This window comes from Saccopteryx leptura, unplaced genomic scaffold (genome assembly GCF_036850995.1).
Source record: "Saccopteryx leptura isolate mSacLep1 unplaced genomic scaffold, mSacLep1_pri_phased_curated manual_scaffold_26, whole genome shotgun sequence".
Lineage (NCBI taxonomy): Eukaryota > Metazoa > Chordata > Mammalia > Chiroptera > Emballonuridae > Saccopteryx > Saccopteryx leptura.
The window spans coordinates 692013-719215 of NW_027095708.1; positions in this window are offsets into that span (position 1 = coordinate 692013).

Here is a 27203-nt window from a genome sequence, read left to right on the forward strand (position 1 = left end):
TCCATTCACACAGTACTTCTTATCACACTACTGGGCAGAGTTTCTAACCAGGAGGATATTGCAATAATCTTTTTATTTTCATATATTGCATTAACCATACAAACACCTTCACTTGCCTGAGGCCTTGTGTACATGGAGATTATGGTTAATTCAGTGTAAAAGCTAGCTTGACCTATTTATTTAGCATTCTTTCAGTAAGATATGTTATTGAATGGACCATATCTGCAGGTTTGCCTGAGTACCCAGAACATCAGAACCCAGCATGTAATAGTTAGACATGAAATGAGTGCACTTTTTCCTTATTGTTGCAAAAACACATAACATAACATTTACCATTGTAACTATGTGTTTCTTTATTTGTTTGTTTTTGGGATTTTTTTTTTTTGTATTTTTCTGAAGTTAGAAGTGGGGAGACAGACAGACTCCTGCATGTGTCCAACCGGGATCCACCCAGCATGCCCACCAAGGGGCGATGCTCTGCCCATCTGGGGCATTGCTCTGTCTTGGCTGGAGCCATTCTAGTGCATGAAGCAGAGGCCTTGGAGCCATCCTCAGTGCCTGGGCCAACCCTGCTCCAAAAGAGCCTTGGCTGCGGAAGGGGGAAGAGAGAGATAGAAGAAAGGAGAGGGGGAAGGTTGGAGAAGCAGATGGGCACTTCTCCTGTGTGCCCTGACTGGGAATCAAACCTGGGACTTTCACACAGCAGTTTGACACTCTACCGCTGAGCCAACTGGCCAAGACCACCATTGTAACCATGTTTAAGTGTACAGTTTCATAGTATTTAATATATTCACATTATTGTAAAAAAATCTTCAGAATTATTTTATCTTATAAAACTGAAACTCTTTTACCCATTAAACAACTCTTCCCACCCCTACCTCTCACAACCATCAAACTGCTTTTTGTTTCTATTAGTGTGACTACTTTAGATATCTCATAAGTGGAATCATACAGTTTGTGTGTGTATATGTGACTGATTTCTTTCACTTAACATTATGTCCTCAAGGTTCATTCATATTGTATGTGACAAGATTTTTTTCTTTTTAAGGCTGAATAATATTTTACCCTATGAATATACCACATTTTGTTAATCTCTTTATAAGTCATTGGACATTTGGGTTGCTTTCCCCTTTTAGCTGTTGTGAATAATGCTGTTATACACATGGGTCTGCAGGTCTCTCTTTGAAACTCCACCTTTGGTTCTTTGAGATGTATACTCAGAAGTGGAATTGCTGGATAATATGGTTACTCTATTTTTAATTTTTAAAATTTTATTTATTGATTTTTAGAGGAGAGAGAGAGACAGAATGAAAGAGAGGGAGAGAGAGAAATGGTGAAGAAATGTCACGGACCAGCACAGCTCCTAATTCTGGGTTTTGAGTGAGAATGGTATGGAATTAAGAAAAAGGATGGGATCGGGAGGACTCTTCAATGGTGATGGCAATATCTGAGTGCCCCATAGCCCCAGTTTGCTTTATTATTTAGCCATATACAAATCAAGGAAGTCCTTGATACAAAGTTACACATCGGAGGCTAAAACAGGAACTCTCCCAAGGCATAAACAGGAATCCCCCCACCATGCATAGGTGAAATCAACCAACATCTGAACAAACAAAGAGTAAGAGGAAGGGCATGTACAGTGCTTCCAGCAACTTAAGCAAGCAAGTGAAGTGGGTGCAAATACTCAGCATAATACCCAAATATGGAGATGAAGGGGAGAGAACTTAGCCTTTTGCTAAGCATCGAATCTACAAAGGCTTTTTGCCATTTACAGTCCACAACAAAGAAACAAGACACATCAACTCATAGTAGTTGCTTTCTATATGTGCCTTGACTGGGCAAGCCCAGGGTTTTGAACTGGTGACCTCAATCTTCTAGATCAATGCTTTATCAATGAGCTCCACCACAGGTGAGGCTGGTTGCTCTATTTTTAACTACTGTTTCCCATAGTAGTTGCTCAATTGTACATTTCCACTAACAGTGTGCAAGGGTTCCTGTTTCTTCACATCTTGATCTTCCCCAGTACTTTCTTTTTCTCTTTTTTTTCTTTTTTCCTTTCCCCCTCCCTCCTTCCCTCCCTTCCCTTCCCCTTTCTTCCTTTCTTCCTTCCTTCCTTCCTTCCTTCCTTCCTTCCTTCCTTCCTTCCTTCCTTCCTTCCTTCCTTCCTTCCTTCCTTCTGTTTTTCTTTCCTTCCTTTTTATTTTCTTTCTTTCTTTATTTCTTTTTTCTTTCTTTCTTTCTTTCTTTCTTTCTTTCTTTCTTTCTTTCTTTCTTTCTTTCTTTCTTCTTCCTCTTTCTGGTCTTCATCTTTGTCTTTTAATAACGGCTATTGTAATAAGCATGAAATAATCTCTGGCTCTCTCTTTTTTGTCTTGAGGAGAATAAAACCAGACCTGTAAGAGATTTTTTTAATTTTTAAAATTATTTTTAATTAGAGCTTACAGTCAATATTTTGCATTGGTTTCAGGTCTACAGCATAGTAGTTAGCCAATTATATGCTTTACAATGTGTCCTCCCTGATATTTCTAGTACCCATCTGGCACCATACATAGTTAATACAGTATTATTGACTATTCCCTATGCTGAACTTTACAGCCCCATGACTGTTTTATAACTACCAATCTGTACTTCTCAATCCCTTCATCTTTTTTAACCATTCTTCCCACTTCCTTCCCTCTGGTAAGCATCAGTTTGGTCTTTGTATCTATTAGTCAGTTTTTGTTTTGTTTGTTCATTTATATCATTCATTAGATTTCACATATAAGTGAAATCATATGCTACTTGTCTTTCTCTGACTTATTTCACTTAGCATAATACACTCTATGTCCATTAATGCTGTGGCAAATGGTAATATATATATTTTTTATGGCCAAGTAACATTCTATTGCAAATATGTATATAATTTTTTTAACTAAATTTTTAGTTGAGTTTATTAAGGTGACAATAGTTAATTAATTATACAGGTTTCAGGTACCCAATTCTATAACACTTCTCTGTATACTGCATTGTTTATTGACTACCAACCCCTGCCAAGTTAAGTCTTCATCCATCACCATTTAAGCCCCAAAACCTCCTCCACTTCTCCCTTCCTGGCAATCACCACACTGTTGTCTGTGTCCATAGGTTTTTTATCCTTTTTCACTCTATCCCTCCACCTCTTTTGCCCAGCTTCCCCCCATTGCACCCCCATAGCTGTCAGCTTATTCTCTATGTATGAATCTCTCTACTTCTTAATTCATTTTGTTCATTAGATTCCATCCTCATATGAGTGAAATCATATGGTACTTGTCTTTCTCTGACTCGCTTATTTAACTTAGCATAATGATCTTCAGGTTCATCTCTGCTGTCACAAAAGGTGAGATTTCCTTTTCTTTCATGGCTATGTAGTACTTTATTGTATATATGTACCACAGCTTTTTTATCCAGTCATCTACTGATGGACACTTAAGCTGTTTTCAGATTTTGGCTATTGTGTATAATACTGTAGTGAACATTGAAGTGCATTTTTCTTTGGAATTAGTGTTTTAAGCTTCTTAGAATACAATGCCAGTGAGATTGATGGGTCCACAGGAAGTTCTATTTTTAATTTTTAGTTAACTTCATACTGCTTTCAATAGTGGCTGTACCAATCTGCATTCCCACCAACAGTGCACAGGGGTTCTTTTCCCCACACCCTCACCAACACTTATTGATTGCTGATTTAGTGATGATAGCTATTCTGACTGGTATCAGGTGATATTTCATTGTGGTTTTAATTTGCATTTCTCTGACTACTGACATTGAGTGTTTTTTAAATTGTCTCTTGGCATGTGCATGTCCTCTTTAGAAAAACATCCATTCAGGTCTTTTGCCTGTTTTTTTAATTGGATTGTTTGATTTTTTTGGGAGGGTGGTGTTTTCTGGATGATGTCATAAAAATGGCAGCATGAGAGATATTTCTCATCTCCTTAAAATTTCAATAAATTGAACAACTATAATGCAGCAAAGGAACTCCAGCTGAGCTTGCAGCTGTGACTGAAAGATCTGTGCAACAAATGGACTGAAGGTGGGATGGATTGAAAAGAGGGACAGAAGATAAAATGACTTTATGGTGGAATCTGGAGAGAAGGCAGAGGACTGAATTTTTCTTTCTTCTTGTTGGACTTAGGGAGGGAGGCTTGAGTTTTATTCTGAGTCAGGAGAGGTGGAGAGGCTGAGGGGCAGAGGAGAAGGAGCTGAACTAAATGGTGCAACCAGGTGCATGGTTACATCCTGGGTTACCAAAGACTTCCCATGTGGCTTGGTTTACAATCAGCTGGTGATGGGCACACACTCAGCCTGCAACAATCATTCAATCAGCTCTCACTGGACCACAGTGCAGCATGGCATGCATTTCATTGGTGCACACTAAACCCTGGGTATTTGGCCCATGTGTTGCTATGTACTCTCAGCCCACAGTGCTCAAGTACACTCAGCCTGCAGCCAGCACGTTACCAGTGGCCCACACTCTGCACAGTGTCATGGAAGATCAAAGTGCCCCCCAGCCTCCAAGATTCCACCTTCCTCCCCACACAGTAGAAAATGTGGTGGTGGTAGGCCCCCGACAGCTGACTCTGGGGCCACTCTCTCTCCTGAGAGACAGAGTGCTCTGCATCTGATTTTCTGGTCTTCTGAGACATGGGGAAGAACTCCCTGAGACTTGAAACCACCACTTTTGAAGCCATAAAGCTGAAAAGCTATAAAGCTGAAACTGTAAAGCCCTCACAACATGTCCCACCCACCAATGTGAATGTGTTCCTGCCTACCTCACTATGAGAGCAATGTCTTAGTGGAGTTCTACCTAAGACTTCACACACCCAAAACATGTAGTATAGCAAAACCTACTAGAAAAAAAAATTGTTTCTTGTTGGAGTTCTTAACAATACTACTCTCAAATGCCATCATGAAAAAAGAAATCAAACATCATGGATATACTAGACAAAGATGTAGTTCACATAAGTAGTGAAAAATCTTCTGAAAAAAAATCTCAATTACATGGAAATCTTGGAGTTAAATGACAGAGAATTCAAAATTGAAGTTCTAAAAATACTCAAAGAGATGCAAGAAAATACCAACAGGCAATTTAATGACCTCAAAAAACAAATGAATAAATAAAAGAAGTACTTCAAGGAGATTGAAACTATAAAAAATAATCAAACAGAGATGAAGAACTCAATACATGAACTGAAAAATGAGGTAGCAAGTTAAGCTAATACAACATGCCAGGTAGAGGAGAGAATCAGTGACATTGAAGACAGGCAACTAGAGACACTATACAGAGAAGAAGAGAGAGACTCACAAATTAAAAATAATTAGATCTGCAAGAACTGCCTGCCCCATCAGAAATATCAATACAGTGGTACCTTGAGATACAAACACACCAATATATGATTTTTTTTTAAGATATGAACTGCGACTTGGTCCGTATTTTTGTTCAAGATTCAAGCTAAATTCTGAGACATGAGTCATGATTCAGGAAGCTGCTGCTAGTTGGTGCATTGGTGCACAGGTCCAGTATTGGCAGTTTGATATATGAACTGACTGACTTACAAGCTCAGTTACAGAACAAATTAAATTTTAATCTCAATGTACCACTGTATAAGAATAATGGGTATATCTGAAGAAGAAGGGAGGAAAAAGGGAATGGATAACCTATTTAAACAAATAATTGATGAGAACTTCCCATGCCTGAAAATAATTAGAGCAGGTTATCATCAGACTTCTCATCAGAAACTATACAAGCCAGAAGAAAGTGAACCCAAACATTCAAAGTACAGAAAGAGAGTAATTACCAGCCAAGAATACTATATCCATCAAAGCTATCCTTCAAATATGAAAGAGAAATACTGTAAAAACTTTTATAGACATACAGAAGCTGAGGAAATTTATCACCAGAAAACCCCCACTGCAGGGAATACAAAAGGGGGTTATTCAACTAGATACAAAGAACAAAACAAAACTACAAGTAAAAGCTCCAACCAGGTCACAATAAAAAACAAGAATAATCTGTGACATGCCCTGGCCGGTTGGCTCAGCGGTAGAGCATTGGCCTAGCGTGTGGAGGACCCGGGTTCGATCCCCGGCCAGGGCACACAGGAGAAGCGCCCATTTGCTTCTCCACCCCTCCGCTGTGCTTTCCTCTCTGTCTCTCTCTTCCCCTCCCGCAGCCAAGGCTCCACTGGAGCAAAGATTGCCCGGGCGCTGGGGATGGTTCTGTGGCCTCTGCCTCAGGCGCTAGAGTGGCTCTGGTCGCAACATGGCAATGCCCAGGATGGGCAGAGCATCGCCCCCTGGTGGGCAGAGTGTCGCCCCATGGTGGGCGTGCCGGGTGGATCCTGGTCGGGTGCATGCGGGAGTCTGTCTGACTGTCCCTGTTTCCAGCTTCAGAAAAATGAAAAAAAAAAAAACAAGAATAATCTGTGACAACAGTAACATAAAAGGGGAGAGGACAAAAGAGGATGGAATGCAGAAACACTCCTATGATAATGGACTCTTGTAAATATGACAAATTTTCTTTTAAAAACCTAATGATGACCACCTACAAAAATGCCTCTACTGAAACATGTAGCTTAAAAAAAGAAGAAACAGGAAAAAGAAGTATAGAATGCCACCAGACAAAAACAACTGACAGAAAGACAAAAGAGAAGAACCAAATGAGACACAGAGCCATCAGAAAACAATACATAGAATGGCTATAGGAAATCCTCAAGTGTCAATAATTACCCTAAATGTAAATGACTTGAAATCACCAAAAGTGAAACACAGAGTACCAGATTGGATCAAAAAGTAAAACCCAACCATATGCTACTTTCCAGAGACACATCTAAGCTGCAAGGACAAAAGTAGATTCAAAGTGTAAGGTTGGAAAACAATTCTCCAAGCAAATAATACCCAAAGAAAAGCAGGTGTGGACATACTCATATCTGACAATGCTGACTTTTAAGACAGCAAAGGTAACCAGAATAAAAGATGGTCATTTTTTAATGATAAAGTGGACATTATATTAGGAAGGCATAACACATTTTAATATATTAGGCACCAAACCAGGGAGCACCAAAATATATTAACTGATCTAAAAATAGAAACAGATGAAAACACAATCATACTTGGAAATCTCAACACACTATTGATAGTTATAGATTGATCATCCAACCAGAAAGACAATAAAGAAATATTGGCCTTAAATGACACGCTAGACCAAATGGACATAATAGACATTTACAAGACAATTCATCCTACGACTTCAGAATATACGTTTTTCTCCAGTGTACATGGAACATTCTCAAGAATAGACCATGTGTTGGGCCACAGAACTAACATGAACAAGTTCAGGAAGACTGAAATTATACCAAGCATATTTTCTGACCATAAGGCTTTAAAATTAGAATTCAACTGCAAAAAAAAAAAAGAAGTAAAAGAAATCCACAAAAATGTGGAAATTAAACAACATACTTATAAAAAATGACTGGGTCAAAGGCAATGAAAAGCAGAGATCAAAAGATATATAAAAGACCTTTTGTACCTTGCACATTTTGAGAAGGGGTAGGTCCTTGCCATGTTAATGCCTTTAATGGTTAATAATGCATCAAGAGTCTTTTTGGTCTGGCCCATTTATATCCCCAGGTACATCATCCTCAACCTCTTATAATCTATGGTCTAGCCAAACTAACCTACTTGCAGTCATATGAATATTACTTTTTTTCCTTCCATTTTTTGTTCTTTGCATATGTTATGGTTTCTACTTATAATTTAATATTCATCAACCCACCTACACTTATCTGCCAAATTCTCACCTGCCTTTTATGTCTCAACCTGTGCATTTCTACTTTGATCTGCCCTCTAAGGGACCCATATTGATTTTGTCCATTAGAATGAGTCAACTTCCCTTTACCACATTTTTCATTTACATATCTTCTGGTTTTATACTTCACATGTTTTCTATGAAGCCACACTGGCCTGAAGATTTAGGAGCACTTACCAGGCCTCAGAAACATGAGGATACTAAAACACCAGAGGTACTGTGGAGGAATTAGTGTTCTTATAAGAAGAAAGGGAGAGTAGGAAGCTCTCTTTCTCTTTTGTCCATGTGGAGGACACAGTGGGCAGGCAAACAATCAAAAGCCAGGAAGAGAGCTGTCACTAGATCCAACCATGTTGCCTCCCTTATCTTGAACTTACAGCCTCCAAAACAAGGGAATTACGTGTCTGTTTAAGGCACCATCTATGGTATTTTGTTATAACAGCACAAACTGAATAAGATAGGCACTGATAAATTCAAATGGAGTCTTCCTGTTTTTGTAGATAATTCCCTTGAGAAGGTATTTACCTGCCATGCACATGGACTGATAGGAATGATTAGGGTATGGCTAATTTACTGTGAATTCTTTTGCTTCAGAGAAAAAAAAATTAAAACATTGCTCTGTGAATTCCTATTAAAAAAGGCATTTGTACAATGAAACATACAACATTAGTGTAGTTATAAAAGATAAATGTGTAAACCAAATAGAAAGGGAAAGCTAAAAATTTTGGAGAGATAAGGAAACAGACTATTTGAGCTATCTGAAGCAGAAAGAAATATATATTAAAATTTAAATTCATGAAAAAAAATCTCTATAGCCAGCTTCAGCTCTTTACCAAATAGCCTGTCAGTTTCATCACCCAAACTGAGGCAAATTCTCCTGAAAACCATTAAGAACCCAAAGTCCTCATTCAGGGCCATAATTTTCCTTTCTGTCCTTCTCTGCTAATTGTCAGACACATTTATAAATAAGCCATGGATTATAATTTTAGTGCACACTTTCCTCAGCTGCATCAAAAAAGAAAGCAGAAAAATAAAGTCCACACATGGTTAGCTACAATCATTCTATCAGCTCTTTCCTTCCTTTTTTTTAAAGATAAAAAATATTTTATTAAACTCTTCTTTATAAGCAGTTTTAACTTTTTTTTCAATTTAAAACAGAATTGATAGAATAAACATATTTGAATAGATTATATTCACAGCTTGGGAAAATTACTTGACAAAAAATGTAAAAGCTTTCAAAACAGGCATAAAACGAAAACATTAAATTATTTTAAGATTTTTAAATTGGCCCTACGATTACTTGACTACTGGCCCAAAATGTATCTGAATGTCAAAATATTTTTCTAATAAACAAAGTATGCCCAAGAGGTATAAGGCATACAAGTTAGGTAGAAAATAACCTCTCCTATCACCTCATTGGAACATTTCTTCAGAAAGCAAACTCTTTTTTTTTTAATAATTTTATTTTTAATGGGGCGACATCAATAAATCAGGATACATATATTCAAAGATAACAACTCCAGGTTATCTTGTTGTTCACTTATGTTGCCTACCCATCACCCAAAGTCAGATTGTCCTCTGTCACCTTCTATCTAGTTTTCTTTGTGCCCCTCCCCCTCCCCCTTTCCCTCTCCCCCCTCCCCCCGTAACCACCACACTCTTATCAATGTCTCTTAGTTTCACTTTTATGTCCCACCTACGTATGGAATAATGCAGTTCTTGTTTTATTCTGATTTACTTATTTCACTTCGTATAATGTTATCAAGATCCCACCATTTTGCTGTAAATGATCCGATGTCATCATTTCTTATGGCTGAGTAGTATTCCATAGTGTATATGTGCCACATCTTCTTTATCCAGTCATCTATTGACGGGCTTTTTGTTGTTTCCATGTCCTGGCCACTGTGAAAAATGCTGCAATGAACATGGGGCTGCATGTGTCTTTACGTATCAATGTTTCTGAGTTTTTGGGGTATATACCCAGTAGAGGGATTGCTGGGTCATAAGGTAGTTCTATTTTCAGTTTTTTGAGGAACCACCATACTTTCTTCCATAATGGTTGTACTACTTTACATTCCCACCAACGGTGTATGAGGGTTCCTTTTTCTCCACAGCCTCTCCAACATTTGCTATTACCTGTCTTGTTAATAATAGCTAATCTAACAGATGTGAGGTGGTATCTCATTGCAGTTTTGATTTGCATTTATCTAATAACTAAAGAAGATGAGCATCTATCTGTTGGCCATTTGTACTTCCTCCTGGGAGAAGTGTCTGTTCATGTCCTCTTCCCATTTTTTTTTATTGGATTGTTTGTTTGTTGTTGAGTTTTATGAGTTCTTTGTATATTTTGGATATTAAGCCCTTATCTGAGCTGTTGTTTGAAAATATCATTTCCCATTTAGTTGGCTTTCTGTTTATTTTGTTATCAGTTTCTCTTGCTGAGCAAAAACTTCTTAGTCTGATGTAGTCCCATTCATTAATTTTTGCCTTCACTTCTCTTGCCGTTGGAGTCAAATTCATAAAATGTTCTTTAAAACCCAGGTCTATGAGTTTAGTACCTATGTCTTTTTCTGTGTACTTTATTGTTTGAGGTCTTATGTTTAGATCTTTGATCCATTTTGAGTTAAGTTTAGTACAGGGGAACAAACTGTAGTCCAGTTTCATTCTTTTGCATGTGGCTTTCCAGTTTTCCCAGCACCATTTATTGAAGACGCTTTCTTTTCTCCATTGTGTGTTGTTGGCCCCTTTATCAAAAATTATTTGACTATATATATATGTGGTTTTATTTCTGGACTTTCTATTCTGTTCCATTGGTCTGAGTGTCTACTTTTCTGCCAAAACCATGCTGTTTTGATTGTCGTGGCCCTATAATATAGTTTGAAGTCAGGTATTGTAATGCCCCCAGCTTCATTCTTTTTCTTTAGGATTGCTTTGGCTATTCGGGGTTTTTTATAGTTCCATATAAATCTGATGATTTTTTGCTCCATTTCTTTAAAAAATGTCATTGGAATTTTGATGGAATTGCATTAAATTTGTATATTGCTTTGGGTAATATAGCCATCTTGATTATATTTATTCTTCCTAACCAAGAACAAAAAATATTCTTCCATCTCATTATATCTTTCTCGATTTCTCTTAACAATGGTTTATAGTTTTCATTATATAAGTCCTTTATATTCTTTGTTATGTTTATTCCTAAGTATTTTATTTTTTTTGTTGCAATTGTGAAGGGGATTATTTTTTTGAGTTCGTTCTCAGTTGTTTCATTGTTGGCATATAGAAAGGCTATTGAATTCTGTATGTTAATTTTGTATCCTGCGACCTTACTGTATTGGTTTATTGTTTCTAGTAGTCTTTTTGTGGATTCTTTGGGGTTTTCGATGTACAGGATCAGATCATATGCAAAAAGTGATACCTTTACTTCTTCTTTTCCGATATGGATGCCTTTTATTTCTTTGTCTTGTCTGATTGCTCTGGCTAGAACCTCTAGTACCACATTAAATAAGAGTGGACAACGCTGTTTTGTTCTTGATTTAAGGGGGAAAGCCTTCAGTTTAGTGCCATTTAATATGATGTTAGCTGATGGTTTATCATATATGGCCTTTATCATTTTGAGATATTTTCCTTCTATACCCATTTTGTTGAGAGTCTTAAACATAAAATTGTGTTGTATTTTATCGAAAGCATTTTCTGCATCTATTGATAAGATCATGTGGTTTTTGTTCTTTGTTTTGTTGATATGGTGTATTACGTTAACCATTTTACGTATGTTGAACCATCCTTGAGATTCTGGGATGAATCCCACTTGATCATGATGTATTATTTTTTAATATGTTGTTGTATTCGATTTGCTAGTAATTTGTTTAGTATTTTGGCATCTGTATTCATTAGAGATATTGGTCTGTAGTTTTCTTTTTTTGTGCCATTCTTGCCAGGTTTTGGTATGAGGGTTATGTTGGCCTCATAAAATGTGTTTGTAAATATTGCTTCTTCTTTAATTTTTTGAAGACTTTCAGTAGAATAGGAAACAAGTCTCCTTTGAATGTTTGATAAAATTTGCTGGTATAGCCGTCAGGGCCTGGACTTTTATTTTTGGGGAGGTTTTTAATGGTTTTTTCTATTTCTTCTCTACTAATAGGTCTGTTTAGGCTTTCTGATTCTTCTTGGCTCAGTCTAGGAAGGTTGTATTGTTCTAGGAATTTATCCATTTCTTCTAGGTTGTTGAATTTAGTGGCATAAAGTTTTTCATAGTATTCTACAATAATTCTTTGTATATCTGCAGTGTCCGTGGTGATTTCTCCTCTTTCATTTTGGATTTTGTTTATATAAGTTCTTTCTCTTTTTTCCTTGGTAAGTCTTTCCAAGAGTTTGTCAATTTTGTTGACTTTTCAAAGAACCAGCTCTTTGTTCTATTAATTTTTTCTATAGTTTTTCTGTTCTCTAATTCATTTATTTCTGCTCTGATTTTTATTATCTCCTTTCTTTGGCTGGTTTTGGGTTGTCTTTGTTCTTCTTTTTCTAGTTCCTCAAGGTGTGAAGTTAAGTGGTTCACTTGGGCTCTCTCTTGTTTGTTCATATATGCCTGAAGTGATATGAACTTCCCTCTTATCAATGCTTTTGCTGCATCCCATAGATTCTGATATGTCATATTGTCATTTTCATTAGTCTGTATATATCTTTTAATCTCTGCACTTATTTCTTCTTTGACCCATTCATTTTTTAAAAGTATATTGTTTAGTTTCCACATTTTTGTGGGATTTTTTTCCTCCTCTTTGCAGTTGAATTCTAGTTTCAAGGCTTTATGATCAGAAAATATGCTTGGTACAACTTCGATTTTTCTGAATTTGCTGATGTTGTTTTTTTGGCCCAACATATGGTCAGTTCTTGAGAATGATCCATGTACACTGGAGAAAAATGTATACTCAGTCACTTTGGGATGAAATGTCCTGTAGATGTCTATCATATCCAGGTGCTCTAGTGTTTTGTTTAAGGCCACTATATCTTTGTTGATTCTCTGTTTGGATGACCAATCTAGAGCCGTCAGCGGTGTATTGAGGTCTCCAAGTATGATTGTATTTTTGTCAGTTTTTGTTTTCAGGTCAATAAGTAGCTGTCTTATATATTTTGGTGCTCCTTGGTTTGGTGCATATATATTAAGAATTGTTATGTCTTCTTGATTCAGTGTCCCCTTAGCCATTATGAAATGGCCATTTTTGTCTCTAAGTACTTTTGTTGTCTTGTAGTCAGCATTATCAGATATGAGTATTGCTACGCCTGCTTTTTCTTTTGGATGTTATTTGCTTGGAGTATTGTTTTCCAGCCTTTCACTTTGAATTTGTTTTTATCCTTGTTACTTAGATGAGTTTCCTGTAGGCAGCATACAGTTGGATTTTCTTTTTTAATCCATTCTGATACTCTGTGCCTCTTTATTGGTGAGTTTATTTCATTTACATTTAGTGTAATTATTGACACTTGTGAGTTCCCTATTGCCATTTTATAGATTGCTTTCTGTTAGTTTTGTATCTTGTTTGATCCTTCTCTTTTGTTTTTCTATCTTTTGTTTTTATTTCGTTGTATTCCATACATCTTTCCTCTGTTGCTATCTTTTTTATCTCATGTGCTTCTGTGGTGGTTTTTTCAATGGTGGTTACCTTTAAGTAATGAAAAGGGTTCCTACCCAGTTCACTGTAGCACACTATTTTGTGAGTACTTTTGCACTCCATCGTCCTTTGCTACTGTTAATCTCCATCCTCTCCCCCCTGTCTTTTTGTTGTTGTCACAGTTTAAATTTGGTTTTATTGTGTTCTTCTTGGAGCTTTTACTTGTGGCTTTATATTTTTTTGTTCTTTTTATCTGATTGGAGAACCCCCTTTAGTAATTCCTGGAGTGGGGGTTTTCTGATGATAAATTCCCTCATCTTTTCTGTATCTGTGAATGTTTTTATTTCTCCTTCATATTTGAAGGATAGCTTTGATGGGTATAGTATTCGTGGCTGAAAGTTCCTCTCTTTCAGGACTTTAAATATTGGGGTCCACTCTCTTCTAGCTTGTAGAGTTTCTGCTGAGAAATCTGATGATAATCTAATGGGCCTTCCTTTATATGTTGTATTCTTCTTTTCCCTGGCTGCCTTGAGAATTTTTTCTTTGCCGTTGGTTTGTGCCAATTTTATTATGATGTGCCTTGCAGTAGGTTTGTTGATGTTAAGAAAAATCGGAGTTCTGTTTGTTTCATGAATTTGATGCTTTAGTTCTTTCCACAAGCTTGGGAAGTTCTTATCTATTATTTGTTTGAGTATGTTCTCCATTCCATTTTCTCTCTCTTCTCCCTCTGATATACCTATTATTCTTATGTTATTCTTTCTGATGGAGTCAGATAATTCTTGTAGGACTATCTCATTTTTTTAAATTTTTGAGTCTCTTTCTTCTTCTCTCTGTTGTGCCTCAAGTTGCTTGTCTTCTACTTCACTAATCCTCTCTTCTATCTGGCCTGTTCTATTAGCTAAGCTTGTTACCTCGTTTTTCAGCTTGTGAATTGAGTTTTTTATTTCTGTTTGATTTGTTTTTGTAGTTTCAATTTCCTTGGACATATATTTTTTGTGTTCACTGAGTTGTTTTCTGATTTCCCTAAATTGCCTTTCTGTGTTTTCTTGTATATCTCTGAGTATTTTTAGGATTTCTATCTTGAATTTTCTGTCATTTAGCTCCAAAGTTTCCAATATATTAAATTTTTTCTCCATAGATTTTTCCTCATCTATCTGTGTTACCTCTCTTTCTTTTGTATCCATGATATTTAATTTTCTCTTCCTTAATGGCATCTGAGGGTGGTTTTGTTGTTAGTATTAATGAGATTTAATAAAGAATAAAAAGTTAAAAAAATAAGAAATCGAAAAAAGTTGTTTTTTTTAAAAAATAATAATGAAATAAAGAAAAATAAAATATAATAAAAAATAAAAAAAGGAAATTATCCCCCCCTCCTTTTTATTTCTCCTCTCCTCTCCCTTCTTTCTTGAGAAAATCTTGTGGTGTACTGTGAATTATATTGTATTTAATAGAATAAACAATGCCTGTAATGGGGGGCCTGAATTAGGGAAAAGTAATAAAGGGGCAAGAAAAAAAATAAAAAAAATAAAAATAAAAAAGGGGGTATGGACCCACAAAAAGCAAATAATGGAAAAATTTGGATCAGGAATGCAATGGTTTGCATTTAGGTGTTGGTTGACTGAGAGGTATGATTAGAGGAATAAGAGTGAAACAGGAAAATGGGGGGACAAATTAAAAAATTACTATTGTATTTAGTGGAAGAAGAGCTTGATAAAATGGAGAGCCAGGGATGGGAGCACTGCTAATGAGTTAAAAAGGTGAAGTAAAAACCCCCCAAAATGCCACAAACATAAGTTTGAGTCCCAGATAAGATAATTTGTTCATTATTGAGGTTTGAATGAGAGGAGACGTAAAGGAGAAAGGAAGAAACTAATATAGAGGGAGAAAAGAAAGAGAGAGAAAAAAATAGGGAACCACAAAAAGAAGAAAAAAGAAAAAAGAGGAGAGAGAGAGAGAGAGAGTTAAGGGTTTTGGAGTGCAACCCTCATAGAGAGAAAGGAAGAGGAAAGAAAAGATAATGGTAGATGTAACACTTACGGGTAGTGTAGTTCAAGGAGAGGAGAGAGTAAGACCGGTAGAGAGTTAAACAACCAAATTGGAGGAGAAAAAAAAAATCAGGGATGAAGATAAGAGAAACAAATGAACAAATATAATAAAATGGGATAGATTATAAAGTCTGCAGATTATTCTTGATTTTGAGAGGTTATCTTCTTGCTTTTTCTTTTCTCTCCCTCTTCCTGGTCGGTGACTCTGTACCCCAGGTTCTGCCTCTTTGGCACGCTCAGGTAGAGGTTTGCAGTTGCTAAGTGTCTATGGTGATGTCATGTATTGTGCTTCAGTCTCGTTGGCAGTCGAGGCTCATTAGCATTTATGGGCTCCGACAGTGAGAGAGTCCATGTTCCTGGAGCCTCTCTCCTAGTCTTTCTTCCTCAATTAGTAGCCTGATAATCCAGCTATGGGGTTGCTGCTTCCTCTGCCTGGATAGTAAGAGGCTCAAAGAGTTGGCAACTACCCACTCTATTCCCACTCAGCGCAGGGCTCTGGGTAAGGCTCAGTCAGTCAGAGCTGCTAGCATAATCAGGCAGGGCTTTCCGCCCACTCAAAGACCTCTGGCTCTGCCACTCTGTCCGGTAACATGGGCAGGCACCCACTCCCAGGGCGCTTGGAGGAAACTCTCGCTCACTATCTGCGCGTGCAGACCAGGATGTCAGACCGAAGTCTCGCCCTCTGAGTGAAACCCCCCGCCCGCACTGAAAAGTTCCAGCGTTGGAATTGGCTCTCGCTTCATCCCCATGTGCGGCTTTTTCAAGGCTCTGAGGCAGCCTGAGATTCCACTTTCAGCCCACACAAAGGCTTCTGACTCTGCCCTTCTGTGGGATAACACAGGCAGGCACTGCCGAGGCACTCGGAGGAATCTCTCGCTCACTATCTGCATGTGCAAACCAGGATATCAGACCAGCAGCCTCACCCTCTGAGTGAAACCCCTGCCCATATGGAAAAGTTCCAGCATTGGAATTAGTTCTCACTCCCTCCCCGTGTGCAGCTCTCCCAGGGCACTGGGTGGCCCAGAGGCTTTTGGCCCACACAAAGGCCTCTGACTCTGCCTCTCTGTGGGGTAACACAGGCGCATTCTCCTGGGGCTTTGGAAGGAATCTCTCACCCACTGTCTGTGCACGCCGACCAGGAGATCGGGTAAAATGGCTGCCCCGCTTTTCTTTCTTTGGGTTTGGCGCGAGTGTTAGCTTGTATTGCCCAGGTTGTCACAGGAGCAGTTTTTTCTCGGCTTGGATCTCCGTGCCACAGCCTGGTTTGGCCGTTTGTTCCGCGGCCTGGATCTATTCACCCCCTTTGCCCGCCTTAGTTTCTATATTCTCAGTTTCTAGTGAAAGCTGCCCTGTTTAGGTTAGTTAGGAAGGCGGAGCATTTCTTACTCCCTATTTCCTTCGGGGTTCTGTTATATATTTAGCCAATTTTTCACTCGATCATACCTTTGGGTGTATTGCGAAACATCTGGAGGCTCCAAGGATAGGTTTTTCTGTTTCTGGTTGAAGATCTTGTTGAGTTTTGGGGGAGATTTATTGGTATCGCTTTCTACCCCACCATTACTCTGACGTCATCTGAGAAAGCAAACTCTTAATACTTACTGATATATTAATGAATAAGGTTTTCAATGCAGTTCCCAAAGATATAAAAAATAAAACCTAAGAATTTTATGGGGAAACAAACAAAGCTGATGACATTCTATCAACGTTGCTTGTGTAATATTGAAGTTATACCAGTATATTGGAAGGCTATGACTTTCATGAGTTTACCTATTCCAGGTTATGTCTGTTAAATATTTGACATTATAAACTCTCAATAACAAGTTTTTAAGTTATTATTAAATTTAATGGGGTGACATTGGTTAATAGGTCGTATAGGTTTCAGGTGTGTATCTCTATGATACATAATCTGAATATTGCATTGTGTGACCATCACCCAAAGTCAAACCATCTTCCGTCACTGTGTATTTGGCCTTCTTTTTAGCCTTTTCTTCACCCCCTGCCCCACATCCCTCTCCCCCTGATAACCACTGCTCTCTTATCTATGTCCATGCATCTCAATTTTGTGTCCCACCTATGTGTGAAACCATACAGTTTTTAGCTTTTTCTGATTTACTTATTTCATTATATTGTTCTCAAGTTCCATCCATGTTGTCATAAATGATCCTATGTCATCATTTCTTATGGCTGAGTAGTATTCCATAGTATATATGTACCACATCTTCTTTATCCAATCCTCTATTGAGGGGCACTTTGGTTGTTTCCATGTCTTGGCCACTGTGAACAATGCTGCAGTGAACAAGGGGGTGCATGTGTCTTTATGTAGCAATGTTTTTGCATTTTGGGGGAAAATAACCAGTAGAGGGATTGCTGGGTCATATGGTAGTTCTTTTTTTTGTATGTGTGACAGAGACAGAGAGATAGAGAGGGACAGACAGGAAGGGCAAAAGATGAGGAGCATCAATTCTTTATTGTGGCACCTTAGTTGTTCATTGATTGCTTTCTCATATGTGCCTTGACTGGGGGGCTACAGCAGACCGAGTGACCCCTTGCTCAAGCCATCAACCTTGGGCTCAAGCTGGTGAGCCTTGCTCAAACCAGATAAGCCCACACTCAAGCTGGAGACCTCAGGGTTTCAAACCTGGGTGCTCTGTGTCCCACTGCTCCACTGCCTGGTCAGGCTGGTAGTTGTATTCTTAATTTTTTGAGGAACCACCATACTTTCTTCCATAATGGTTATACTAATTTACATCTTCACTAGCAGTGAATGAGGGTTCCTTTTTCTCCACAGTCTTTCCAACACTTGTAATTATGTTTCTTGTTGGTAACAGCCAATCTAATAGGCATGAGGCAGGATCTCATTGTAGTTTTGGCATTTATCTAATAGCTAGTACAGTTGAACATCTTTTCATATGTCTGTTGACATTTGTATGTCTTCCTGGGAGATGTGTCTGTTCAGGTCCTTTCCCCATTTTTTTAATTGGACTATTCACTTGCTTGTTGCTGAGCTTTGTGAGTTCTTTATATATATTTGATATTAACCCCTTATCAGAGCTGTTGTTTGCATATACCATCTCCCATTTAGTTGGCTGTCTATTTGTTTTGTTGTCAGTTTCTTTTGCTGAGCAGAAGCTTTTTAATTTGATATAGTCCCATTCATTTATTTTTGCCTTTACTTCCCTCGCCTTTGGGGTCAAATTCATAAATTTTTCTTTACGGCCAAGGCCCATAAGCTTAGTTTCTATATATTCTTCTATGTAATTGTTGTTTCAGGTCTTATATTTAGGTCTTTGATCCATTTTGAGTTGACCTTTGTGCAGGGGGACAAATTGTAATCAAGTTTTATTCTTTTGCATGTGCCTTTCCAATTTTCCCAACATCATTTATTGAAGAGGCTTTCTTTTCTCCATTGTGTGTTTTTGGTTCCTTCACTGAAGATGATTTGCCCATATATATGTGGTTTTATTTCTGGGCTCTTGATTCTGTTCCATTGGTCTGTGGGTCTGTTTTTCTCCCAATACTATGCTGTTTTGATTATCGTAGCTCTGTAGTATAATTTGAGGTTATGTATTGTAATGCTTCTGGCTTCATTCCTTTTTCTCACGATTGCTTTGGCTATTTGGGGTTTTTTATGGTTCCATACAAACCTGGGGATTTTTTCCCATTTCTTTAATAAATGACATTGAAATTTTGATGGAAATTGCATTAAATTTGTGTATTGCTTTGGGTGATATGGCCATTTTAATTACGTTGATTCTTCCTATTTAAAAACATGGATATTTTTCCATGCCATTGTGTCTTTTTCAATTTCCTTTAATAATGCTTTGTAGTTTTTAGTATATAGATCATTTACATTCTTTGTTAAGTTTATTCCTACGTATTTTTTTGTTATTGTTGCAACTGTCAAAAGGATTCTTTTTCTGGGTTAATTTTTCAAAGTTTCATTGTTGGTGTATAAGAAAGCAATAAACTTTTGTATATTGATTTTGTATTCTGTGACCTCAATATATTGGTTTATTGTTTCTAATAGTCTTTCTGTGGAGTCTTTGGGGTTTTCTACAATATAAGAATAATGTCATCTGAAAAAAGTGAAACCTTTACTTTTCTGATCTGAATGCCTTTTATTTGTTTCTCTTGTCTGATTGCTCTGGCTAAAACTTCCAGCACTATGTTGAATAAGAATGGAGAGAGTGGGCAGTCTTGTCTTGTTTCTGATTTTAGAGGAAAAGCTTTCAGTTTTTCACCACTTAGTATGATATTAGCTGATGGTTTGTAATATATGGCCTTTATTGTGTTAAGATATTTTCTATACTTATTTTATTGAGTGTTTTGAATATTAAAAGATGTTGTATCTTATCAAATGCCTTATCTGCATCTATTGACAGGATTATATGGTTTTTGTTCTTTGTTTTATTGATATGGTGTATTACATTAATTGTTTTACATATGTTGAACCCTTTTTGTGCTTCTGGGATGAATCCCACTTGATCATGATGTATTATTTTTTTAATGTGTTGTTATATTCGATTTGCTAGTATTTTGTTTAGGATTTTGGCATCTGTACTAGTTTTGTTTTTTTGTATTGTCCTTGTCAGGTTTTGGTATGAGGGTTATGTTGGCCTCATAAAATGTGTTTGGAAGTGTTGCTTCTTCTTTAATAATTTGAAAGACTTTAAGAAGGTTAGAAACCAGGTCTTCTATGAATGTTTGGTAGAATTCAATCATATAGCTGTCTGGCCCTGAACTTTTATTTTTGGGGAGGTTTTTGAGAGTTGTTTCTATTTCCTCCCTGTTTATGGGTCTGCTTAGGCTATCTACTTCTTCATGACTCAGTCTAGAAAGATTGTATTGTTCTAGGAATTTATTCATTTCTTCTAGATTGTTAAATTTGGTGGCATATAGCTTTTCATAGTATTCTATGATAATTCTTTGTATATCTGATATGTGTGGTGATTTCTCCTCTTTCATTTTGGATTTTGTTTATATGAGTCCTTTCTCTTTTTTCCTTAGTGAATCTTGCCAAGGGTTTTTAAATGTTGTTGATCTTTTCAAAGAACCAGCTCCTAGTTTTATTGATTTTTCTCTATAGTTTTTCTGTACTCTATTTCATTTATTTCTGCTCTGAATTTTATTATTTCCCTTCTTCTGCTGGTTTTGGGTTGCATTTGTTCTTCTTTTTCTAGTTCCTTAAGATGTGATATTAAGTTGTTTACTTAGGCTCTCTCTTGTTTGTTCATATAGGTCTGTAGAAATATGAACTTCCCTCTTATTATTACTGTAGTAATATGAACTTCTTTGTTACATCCTAAGATTCTGATATGTCATATTGTCATTTTCATTTGTATATATCTTTTGATCTCTGCTTTTATTTCTTCTTGGATCCACTCATTTTTTAGAAGTATGTTGTTTAATTTCCACATTTTTGTGGGTTTGTTTACCTCTTTTTTGCAGTTGAATTTTAGTTTCAAAGCTATATATGGTCAGAGAATATGCTTGGTATAGTTTCAGTCTTTCTGAATTTGTTGATGTTAGTTTTGTGGCGCAACATATGGTCAATTTTTGAGAATGTTCCATGTACACTCTGGCATTTTGGGATGAAATGTTCTATAGATATCTATCCTATGTATTTGTTCTAATGTTTAGTTTAAGGTTCATATTTTTTTATTGATTTTCTGTTTGGATGAACAATCTAGAGCCATCAACAGTGTATTGAGGTCTCCAAGTATGATTGTATTTTTGCCGGGTTTTATTTTTAGACCAGTTAGTAGATGTCTTATATACTTTGGTACTCCTTGGTTTGGTGCATATATATTAAGAAGTGTTATGTCTTCCTGATTCAATGTCCCCTTTATCATTATGAAATTACCATCTTTTTCTTTGATTACTTTTGCTGTCTTGTAGTCAGCATTGTTAGATATGAGTAAGGCTACACCTGCTTTTCTTTGGATGTTAATTGCTTGGAGAATTGTTTTCCAACCTTTCACTTTGAATTTGTTTTTATCCTTGTAACTTAGATGTGTGTCTTGAAGGCAGCATGTAGTTGGATTTTCTTTTTTGATGCATTCTGCTAGTCTGTGTCTTTTTATTGGTGAGTTTAATTCATTTACATTTAGTGTAATTATTGACACTTGAGGGTTTCCTATTTTATATATTGCTTTCTGATAGCTCTGTATCTATTTTTGGTTTTTCTCTTTTGTTTTTCTGTCATTTGTTTTTGTTTGGTTGTGCTCCATACTTCTTTCCTTTGTTTCTTCTTTTTTAAAGCCATGTTTCTGTAGTGGTTTTTTCAGAGGTGGTTACCATTGAGTAGTAAAAAAGATATATATCATATTCATTGTAGTACATTATCTCATGAGCACTTCTGCACTCCATCCTCCTTTGCTACTGTTCATCTTTGTCCTCTCGCCTCTTTTGTTTTTGTTGTCACAGATTAATCTTGTTTTTATTGTGATCTTGATGGAGTTTTTACTTGTAATTTTGTTTTGTTTTTTGTATCTGGTTGGATAATCCCCTTTAGTATTTCCTGAAGTGGGGGTTTTCTGATGATAAATTTTCTCATCTTTTCTATATCTGTGAATGTTTTTATTCCCCCTTCATATTTAAAGGATAGCTTTGATGGATATAATACTTTTGGCTGGAAGTCTCTCTCTTTCAGTACTTTTAATATCGGGGTTCACTCTCTTCTGGCTTGTAAAGTTTCTGCTGAGAAATCTGATGATAACCTAATAGGCCTTCCTTTATATGTTGTATTCTTCTTTTCCCTGTATGTCTTGAGGATTTTTTCTTTCTCACTGGTTTGTGATAATTTTATTAAGATGTGTTTTGGAGTAGGTCTGTTTGAGTTAAGGTAACTTGGTGTATTTTCTGTTTGTTTCTTGGATTCAAGGCTCTAATTCTTTCCACAGGCTTGGGAATTTCTCATCTATTATTTGTTTGAATATATTCTCCATTCCATTTTCTCTCTCTCCTTTTTCTGATATACCCTTTATTCTTATGTTGCTCTTTCTGATGGAGTCATACAATTCCTGTAGGGTTTTCTCTTTTTATTTGTGAGTCTTTCTCTCCTCTTTTCTCTGTAGTATCTTTAGTTGCCTGTCTTTGATGTTACTAATTCTCTTCTCTATCTGGCTTGTTCTATTAGCTAAGCTAGTTAACCTTGTTTTTCAGTTCATGTATTGAGTTTTTCATCTCTGTATGATTTCTTTTTTATGGTTTCAATTTCCTTGGTGATGTATTCTTTTTGTTCTTTGAATTGTTTTTGAGCTCTCTAAATTGTCTTTCCATGCTTTCTTGTATTTCCCTAAGTAATTTTAGGACTTCAATTTTTAATTCTCTGTCATTTAACTCCAATGTTTCCAAGCAATTAAAATTTTTTTGTAGAGATTTTTATCATCTATCTGAGCTACATCTTTGTCTTTTGTATCCAGGATATTTGATTTCTTTTTCCTTAATGGCATTTGAGAGTGGTATTTTAATAACACTAATAAGAGATGATTAAAAAATAAAATAAAAATTGGAAACATAAAGTGAAACAATGAAAACTCTATGATGATAAGTGGAACCAAAACTATATAGAATGGGGTGCCAGATCTGGGGGGAAATTACAAAGAGATAAAAATGAAGTAAAGAACACACAAAATGCCACAAACAAAACTATGAATCCAGAATAAAATAATTTGTTGATAAATGATGACCAAATGAGAGAAAAATAAAAAGAGAAAAAGAAAGAGAAAGGAAAAAAAATAGTTAAGGTTTTTGAAATGTAACCCTCATAAAAAAAAGAATAAAAAATATAACACCTATGGATAATGATGTTCAATAGGAAAAAAAAATAAGATAGAAAGAAGATAAAATGACCAAATTGAAAAAAAACAAGAAAAAATTTAAAAAGTTATAAAAAATGTAATATTTTTCTGATTAAGAGAGGTAGCTTTTTTTTCTCTTTCTTTTCAGCAGGTGGTGCTATATTACAGGTTTTGTCCCTCTGGTGCTCTTGAGTAGAGATTTGCTGTTATGTTGCTATGACAATCACATAGGCTGGATCTCAGTAGGTGAGGTAGGTAGGGTTTGCAAGCTCCGACAATGGGAGAGTCGGTTAGTTTTCCAGGTGCCTTTCTCTACGTCTCTCCCTCCTACACTAGCAGTCTAGGGACTTAGCTGTGAAGTTGCCACAGCCACTGCTTGCAGAGCAAGTGGCTCTAAGAACTGTCAAGTCCTTCCTTCAGCACTGCTCAAAGCACAGTTCTGGGTAAGGCTGTGCTAATCAGAGCTGCCAGTGAAAGCAGGCAGGGCAGGGAGCCGATTACTGATCAGGCGCCTTTCTAAGGGCCCTTGGGCATGTCTAGTATGCCTCAGCACTCCACAGGTCTAATCTCCACAGGCTTTTCTCCCTTGTGCCCTGTTTGGAGGCCCACAGCCCAGCCCCCACAATTTCTGCAGTGCCTTTGGAGATGTGCTCTGCATTAATGCGCTTTGTGACCTGTATCAGCTCATTGAGGCACCCCTCCCAGACAGGTCTAGACCTAGGTGTCCTGGCCCTCTTCACTTCCCGTGCTGTTGGTCGGGGAGCTGGGACCACATAGAAATGCTGGCTACAGCCCAGGCAGAAGTCCACTGCTGACAATCTCGAGCCTAGCTCCTACACCCGTGAATGTGTGCACCCAAGCCAGAGGTGCCAGGTGGAACCACTCGCACACCACCTGCAATTGCAGACCAGAAGCACACAAAGGGAAAAACTGCTCGGCACCAGCATCTGCGGGTAACATGCTCCAGCAACCTCTGTCGGAGTCTGCAGCCTGTGCCAGACCTGCATCCACAATCTCAGGCTGAGCCGCCACACTCTCTCTTCTGCTTGATCTTCCATTCTAGCCCAGCTTCTTCCCTTGCTCCAAATCCTTTGTTTCTCTCAGGTCCAGGTAAAAGCGGCCCTTCCTCAGATCAGTTAGGAAAGTAGAATACTTCATTATCCATCTTATTTTTTTCAGAATAGATTATATATTCAGCCATCTTTTCACTGAATCATACCTTTGTTTGTTGTGTGTGTATATTTCAGATACTCCTAAGATTATTTCTCTTCTCTACTTGTTGAATTTGTTGAAATTTCAGGGAAGATATTGGGAGTAACCTCATGATGCTATTTCTCTGATGTCACTCCTGGAATTCACTGAATATTTTTAGAACTTCAATTTTGAATTCTCTGTCATTTAAACACAAGCTCTCCATGTAATAGAGATATTTTTTTCTGAATTTATTTGTTTATATTAATTTTAAGGGGGTGACATTGATAAATCAGGGTACATATGTTCAGAGAAAACATCTCCAGGTTATTTTGATATTTGATTATGCTGCATTTTCATCACCCAAAGTCAAATTGTCTTCTATCACCTTCTAACTGGTTTTCTCTGTGCCCCACCCCTGCCCCCCACCCCATAAGCACCACACTTCAGGTTTCTGAGTCTCATTTTTCTGTCCCACCTATGTATGAAATCATATAGTTCTTAGTTTTTTCTGATTTACTTATTTCACTCAATATAATGTTATCAAGGTCCATCCATGTTGTTGTAAATGATCCGATGTCATCATTTCTTATGGCTGAGTAGTATTCCATAGTATATATGTACCAAAGCTTTTTAATCCACTTGTCCTCTGACGAACACTTGGGCTGTTTCCAAATCTTCGCTATTATGACAATGCTGCCATAAACATGGGGGTGCATTTCTTCTTTTGAAACAGTGCTATGGCCCTGGCTGGTTGGCTCAGTGGTAGAGCATTGGCCTGGCGTGTGGAAGTCTTAGGTTTGATTCCCGGCCAGGGCACACAGGAGAAACACCCATCGGCTTCTCCACCCCTCCCTCTCTCCTTCCTCTCTGTCTCTTTCTTCCCCTCCCTCAGCCGAGGCTCCATTGGAGCAAAGATGGCCCAGGCGTTAGAGTGGCTCTGGCAACGAGCGATGCCCCGGAGGGGCAGAGCATCGACCTCTGGTGGGCAGAGCATCGCCCCCTGGTGGGTGTGCCGGGTGGATCCTGGTCGGATGCATGCAGGAGTCTGTCTGACGGTCTCTCCCCATTTCCAGCTTCAGAAAAAAAAAAAAAAAAAAAAAAAAAAAAAAAAAAAAGAAAGAATACTATGGTGTTTTTGGAGCATATTCCTAAAAGTGGGATAGCTGGGTCAAAGGCAGATTGATTTTTACTTTTTTGAGGAATCTCCATACTGTTTTCCACAGTGGCTGTACCAGTCTGCATTCCCACCAGCAGTGCAGGAGGGTTGCCTTTTCTTTACATCCTCACCAGCACTTATTCTGTGTTGTTTTGTTGATGAGTGCCATTCTGACTGGTGTGAGGTGATAGCTCATTGTGGTTTTAATTTGCATTTCTCTAAGGATTAGTGATGTTGAGCATTTTTTCATATGCCTATTGGCCATCTGTATGTCCTCTTTGGAGAAGTGTATATTCATTTCTTTCACCCATTTTTGATTGGATTGTCTACCTGGTATTGAGTTTTACAAGTTCTTTATAAATTTTGGTTATTAACCCCTTATCAGATGTATTGTCAAATATATATATTCTCCCATTGTGTAGTTTGTCTTTTTATTCTGTTCTTATTGTCTTTATCTGTGCAAAAGCTTTTTAGTTTGATATAGTCCCATTTGTTTATTCTGTCTTTTATTTCACTTGCCTGTGGAGATAAAATGGCAAATATATTGCTGCGAGAGATGTCAGAGAGTTTACTGCCTATGTTTTCTTCTAAGATGCTTATGGTTTCACGCCTTACATTTAAGTATTTTATCCATTTTTAGTTTATTTTTGTGAATGGTGTAAGTTGGTGGTCTAGTTTCATTTTTTTTGCAGGTAGCTGTCCAATTTTTCCAACACCATTTGTTAAAGAGGCTGTCTTTACTCCATTGTATTTCCTTACCACCTTTGTCAAATATCAGTTGTCCATAAAAGTGTGGGTTTATTTCTGGGTTCTCAGTTCTGTTCCATTGATGCCTGTTCTTGTGCCAGTACCAGGCTGTTTTGAGTTCAATGGCCTTGTAGTATAACTTGATATCTGGAAATGTGATACCTCCCACTTCATTCTTCCTTTTCAAGATTGCTGAGGCTAATCATGTTTTTTGTTTTTGGTTCCATATAAATTTCTGGAATATGTGTTTTATATCTTTGAAGTAAGTCATTGGTAATTTAATCAGTATTGCATTGAATTTATAAATTGCTTTGGGTAATATAGACATTTTAATGATGCTTATTCTTCCTAACCATGAGCACGGTATATGCTTCCACTTGTTTGTATCTTCCCTGATTTCTTTGATCAATATTTTATAATTTTCCGAGTACAAGTCTTTAATCTCCCTGGTTAAATTTATTCCTAGGTACTTTATTTTTTTGGTTGCAATGGTGAAGGGGATTGCTTCCTTAATTTCTCTTTCTGAAAGTTCATTGTTAGTGTATAAAAATGCCTTCGAGTTCTGAGTTTTAATTTTATATCCTGCCACCTTGCTGAATTCATTTATCAGGTCCAGTAGTTATTTAACTGAGACTTTAGGGTTTTCTATATACAATACCATATCATCTGCAAATAATGATAGTTTTACTTCTTTTCCAATTTGGATTCCTTTTATTTCTTCTTCTTGTCTGATTGCTGTGGCTAGGACTTCCAGAATTATGTTGCATAAGAGTGTTGAAAGGGAACACCTCTGCCTTGTTCCTGATCTTAAGGGGATTGCTTTTAATTTTTGCTCATTGA